A 6,237-nucleotide genomic window follows, 5' to 3' on the forward strand; every position below is an offset into this window, starting at 1 on the left:
ACTGCTAAAATGTTGTCGGCTAATCAACGTCCTTCTCTGAATCCTTTCTGCAGTTCTCCAAATGTCTCCTCCTCTTCACTCCAACCTTGCAACTGATCTTTGATAGCATGGATTGCTATTCGAAGCAGTACCGATATCACTTTAGCGGCCTTTAGATCTTAATGCGATCTGTTTCAACTTTCTCTTTCTATATAAGGCTCGTTGTACTCTCTTTCTCAAGCTTATTGAGCTTTCTTTAGTTATCAATACGTCACTTAAAGAAGCATACAAAAACTTTTGTAGCGAAAACTACATTATGGTAGCATTTCGAGCCTTCAGCGTGAGGGCGCACCAAATTGTGGCTGCGCCGCCACGCTGTCACGTGGTTGGTCACGTGGTGCGGAGCAGGTGCCGGCGGCACGGCGCCATGGCTGATCACGTGGCTCATCACGTGGTTGGTCACATAACCAAGTTCCACTCGGCTAGCTGTAACTAACGCGTCACTCCAGGTTTAACCAGAGCTAAGTTACCGCCAATTTTTTTTTGTTTCTTTACCTGGTCTTGCGTGTGGCGCCCCCCTACGCGTTCTGTTTGCGCCGTTTCGAGTGGCGATGCTATCACACGCCAGATGTTGCCGCTCGCGGCGTCGTGCGTTCCCTCTTTTTTTTAACCATCTCCGTACACACACAAGCGTCGACGGCTTTTTACGTAATGGGGCATTAAGGCTTTTGCCATAAAAAACGTTGTCGCGAATTAGACGTTAACAACGTTTACTCTTGACGCCGTTAAACGAGAAATGCGCTTGCATTTTTTCACTTGGATGTGAGCGCGACCTCTGGGGGAAGTATTGCGAGCGCATTTCTCGCCAAACGGCACTCTGTGCTGCCGATCATTGCGCGTTTTTGTAGAGCTATGCAATATGATCGTAGACGACCCTTGTGATTGACTCTGCTGCGGTTATGATTTCTACGTTCTTGAAGTGCTTCCTATCAGTTATAAGCGGAAACGAATCAGGATACGTTCCCGCCGACTGTACCCTGGCGCCTGCCGGCTATAGCTCGGCAATGTATCCGCGCATAATCTTGGCGAACACGCATCAGCTTGTTGAACCTTGCTCTCTGCGAAAACCCTCTCTTGCGCGTCGGCACTACACGTAATACAGCAAGTATGGCTACTCGCTCTGGGAAACGTTTTTTTTAGTGAGCAAAATGAGAGGTGATAGTATATGGATGTGGCACTTTTCAAATATTTTGCAGCACATTTAAACGCATATAATCCTTTCGACTGTGCAGACAACATGCAAGACCAGGGGCTACATCGCGCTCCACACGATGACGACGTGTATGCATGCATGTTTCCGCATGATCGACAACTAAAACAAAAAAGAATCAAGCACTTTTTAATCTAATAACGCCCGCAGCCTGCATAAAGTAGCCGATACGACGGCTGAAGTGAGAACAAAACCAAACCGTATCACCGGCCGTGTAGCAAGCACAACGGAGCATGAACGCAGTTTGGAGCTTGCGGTCTTTAACTTATGTCAAACGATTACTCGCAGCCGGAGTGCTCAGAATGGTGGTGGTAAAACATTATTTGGCAAGAGAATTCGAGGGCCGAAGGCCTCCTGTTCTGCGCACACCCCACTTACAATGTAAACGTTCGTGTTGTGATGGTGCATGATGTAAGCGGCCCGGCTGACGGCGATCTTCTGCCTGGCCAGTTCCACTGATCGCAGTGCGCAATGCTAGGCGAAAGACAGCCCTCCGGTTTGCGATGAACCTTTTTCTCCGTCGTCTGTTTTGCCCTATTGTAATTAAAAGACATTCGGGCTATGCTGGCCGCGCTGTCTTCCTCTTATTTAGAGACTAAATGTCCATCGCAACGGCGAAGTAAGGTTCCGCCAGAAGACTACGTCACTCGTCTCGCTGCACAAGCCTTGAAGTAGCGGCGTCACATGTACTTCGCTTTTACGCAATTTGTGGCATATAAAGATATTGTTTTTCGTAAAATGCATGAATTTGCTACCTGGCGATGCTAACCTATAAATCTAGACCTACTCAGTATTCCCCTTTGGTGTCCCTTCGAATAATCTTTTTCGATGATTTCTCGGCGAATTTTTTTTTTCGGTCATGACCTGGCGACTCTCAGCAACTGTTCAATATAACGCGTTGTTTTGCTTATTAACCATTGTCCTTTCCCTTTGGAATTATACAGCTGTGAGGGGAACGCGCCCAACAATACATTCAATGAAGTACGCACATTGTTTCATTGGATCACGTGGGTAATAACAGGGTAGTTCTTTTCTCAACTAAGCCGCCGCGGTGGCTGAGTGGTTATGGCGCTCGGCTGCTGGCCTGAAAGAAGCGTGTTCGATCCCTGCCGCGGCGGTCGAATTTCGATGGAGTCAAAATTCTAGAGGCCCGTGTAGTGCGCGATGTCAGTGCAAGTTAAAAAACCCCAGGTGGCCGAAATTATTCCGGAGCCCTCTACTACGGCGTCTCTCATAGCCTGAGTCGCTTTGGGACGTTAAACCTCCATAACCCAAAACCTTTTTTTCTGAACTGACCGTTCAGGCATACGCCCTTTCCTTTTAACTGATCATTTGCGTTGTTGCGGTCAATTAAATTGCATTTTTATTTATACAACATGCCCTGACTGCACGAAGCTGGAACGTTGCCCGCATAAGCGAAACAAAATATCCGCTGCTTCTTTCCAGTTCAGTCACGCTTTCAATCCCCTCGCCACTACACAGAGACAGTAATGCACGCACAGCACGCACCTAGCAGCCCGCGAAGGCAGACCCGTTATAACGCTGAGAAGAAAAACGTGCGGGGCAAACTATGTTGGTATTAGAGTATAGTAATCTGGTTTATGACATTGTCCTGTCTCCAACATGAAAGCGGAAGCGCTCACATCAAAGCACCTTCAAGCGCTGCCGACAGCCAGCGATTCAAGGTTACAACTGCGAGCAAGAGAGCACACGTGTGGTATCATAGAGTGCGGCAGCGCGCGCACCGTGCTTTTGGTGGTACCAGGAGAGGGGAGTGTACATGTGTCGCTGCTGCTGACGACCCATCACAGACGGGAAAAAAGATTAGGGGAGAGAGGCGAGCCCGTGCTCTTGTTTACGCTAATAAAAAGTAAATTCGCCGACGCGGCATGTGTATCGCCACGAGAGCAGTTTCGTTGGCGGCGCAAAATAATGTGCGCTCGGGATGCTGCCCGTTAGCGACGCACGGACTTGGAAATGTGCTGCGCCTGGCCAATCTGGCCCTCGGGGGGAAGTGCGCTCGTTATCAAACCTTCGATAGCATGCAAGGCAAGAAGGTGACGCTACGAGAAAGCGCGGGCGGCCACAAAGCGGCCGTGATCATCGAATAATGAGCTGAAACATTTCAGTTAACCATTAGTAACATTTGTGTTGAGCATCGCGGATACAGAGCGGCTGACATTCGCGGCATCGCCGAATAAGCGTAGGTCATATTTTAGAGCGAAAGCTGTACTCTTCGCACTACAACTCCCCACGCAGAGTTTGGAGCGCGTTTCACCTTGATCCGGGGGATCAGAGATGTGTAAGTGATGTCATGCCACGTGACTCGCTGTGGAGAAGCGCCGCGGCTGCGCTTCCTCGGAGAGTCCCTGCTGCTGTACCCCGTGACTAGTGGAGGGTATAGTATAACTGCTGCTTCACTGGCACTCAATCGCTGCCGCGCCAGGCTGCGCTGGAATGACTCCGGCGCCAAATCAGGGATAAACATGCTTAACAGAGCTTTTGCTTGCTTTACTAGGTTTAACAAGCACTAAAGCTCTGCTAGTTTTTTACTCTCCGCCACGCAAGGTTGATGATGTATGGCATGGCGTATAAAACATACTGTCTGCCTATTTTATTTGTGCATGCTATATGTACGAAAAAAAATACAATAAGGGCATTTTGAAAGCAGAAACCGTGCAGGAAAACATGAAGATAGCCTAGAGAACCAGACAGAAAACTGAAAAATAGTTAAGAAAGAAAAAGTATTTGGGACAGCTTTCAAAATAGAAAAAACACTGCATCCCCCTGGTGGACTGAGCCGCTTCCTTAATTTTTTTGACCATGCACACCAAATAAAAGCACAATTGCCGCACAGCACATAAATGAGATCCCGTGATTAAATATGTGCTCCACTGTTGTCATATAGAAAGCACCACACACTGTATGTATAAAATGGTAATAAAAGGGGGAACATTCTTGGCCCTCAGCAAGATACTTGGAGCCTGTCACAGTGTCTTTGGCCGCCGAGGTGCCGGTCCTATCATGAAAGCCGATACCAAGTTCTCGCTTATTAAGCACCATAAAGTACTTTTAGTTCCCCTTCTTTGCTGACTTAGGCGATCGTTGTACGAACATTACTCCGAACCTGCAGCTTAACTCTGCTTAACTTTCCGTTCGAATGGTATGCTACTAGGCGCACGCTAAAAGAAACCCTCCGACCTGATCACAAGAGCTCCGTTTTGTCCTTCGAAGGTCTCGAATGACCGAAAATTCTTCAGGTTAACGGCAGCACCTCTTCACCCGAACGGCCGCATGGCGTCACCGCTTGAGTCCGCGGTACTTCATGACCCGTGTACCGACGCTAGGGTAAGACGCTTACGCAATTTGTAGTTGTGTGCTCCCCATCTTTGCGCTCAGCAACGAACGAATGTGTTGCGGCTATATAATAGAATATCTTTATATGCTAACTACGAATGCAGAGTCGCGGCATGAGTTGTCATCTTCCTCGCCAAAGCATCTAAATTATAAGGAAAAGCCGCTACTGTTGCGTGCAAGGGCCATTATTACGCGATAACATGACTACATCGGCTAGTTTAGTGGTATCCGGAGTCACACCCAAGAAGGTAAAATTTGATATGGATGCAAAGGTGGGCGGGTGTGCACGTGTGCGCTGTGTGTATGACGAACAACGCAACAGCGGGAGGAAGTTGTTGCTTCATAGCGGAGATACCCGCTTCGCCTAACTTCCGTTCTGTGCATGTTCCGTCTTGTCTGTATCACTTCAGCGCGATATCTTCAGTATGTGTGTATGACTAAGCACGACAAGTTAAGACCAATCATAACACATCCTAACTAATCGATGAAAGTTGCATTAATCGGTACTAGATGTCAATATGGTTTTTCTGTCGGAGCGCATCATGTCAGTTGACCAGACATATCCCGTGGTCATACGGAGCCGTAGTCATGTCTCATGGAAGAGACCAAGCCAGCATTAAATAACTAATCACGTGACTTGACCAAACTGAAAGTAACGGCCTGAAGTGCGTAGCCACCGGGGAGCGACGAGCCGGGAGTGCCTAGCGGAAGTAATGTCACCGTACCGGAAATGTTCCGACAATGCCTCGACCGGCCCATTGTGCTATCACAGGCCAAGATGGGCATTGTCTAAAGTCCGCTAATATTTGGCACACTGGTTGGGGCGGTTGATCAAACATTCCGGTTGTCTGTTTTGAACGGTTGAGGTGGAGTTCGGAAAGGCGCAAAAGCAACTTCCCAAACAAGATATGCACTCGGTCAGAAGGAGAGCCCACCAAGCGCAAGAACAGTAGGTAAAACGGCAGGGGTCGGTGCAAAATGGTGCAAGGATTGTGCGGAGGATTTGGCTCCTCCGCAGTGGATGATTGGTGTCATCTGATCGTGAGTAGCGCACGGAGAACAAACGCTGAACTATGGCTTCTGTACAGATGCTATATATTGCAGTTCAAAAAAGCGCGAAAGGGAACACGCGGAATAAGAAAGGAATGACAAGGACAGTTGCTGTCCTTGTGACTGCTTTCTTAGTTCGTGTGTTCTCTTTCGTGCCTTTTTCCAGCTATGCGTTTCATCCAGCTTGCCAAACTTTCCACTCCTCTACTCTATATTGTAATTTTAGTGCAGAAACGTGCTATACACCGCTAAAGAGCCCGTGGAGTGGGTCCATCATTGTAGTCACACTAACGCTACCGCATGACTGTAGGGCCTACAATATACAGTGCCGCAAAAAGCCTCGAACCAGCAGAGGAGCAGGCCCTACTCTGAGAGCCAACGTTCAGAAGGAAGCCATTCTAGAATCTGCTACTGCTTTTGTGCAGCGGATTTCTTGTTTTCATAAAAAGAGGCCACAATTTCGGTTTTATGCTCTGGGTGTGAATTCGCAGCCGACCAGTGCTCTTCCACTGGCCAGTGCCGCTGTCAGGCTCAAAAGAAACGCAGCTAAAGCTAAAATAACGAAAGAACAACCATTATCG

This window comes from Amblyomma americanum, chromosome 2, assembly GCF_052857255.1.
Source record: "Amblyomma americanum isolate KBUSLIRL-KWMA chromosome 2, ASM5285725v1, whole genome shotgun sequence".
Taxonomy (NCBI): domain Eukaryota; kingdom Metazoa; phylum Arthropoda; class Arachnida; order Ixodida; family Ixodidae; genus Amblyomma; species Amblyomma americanum.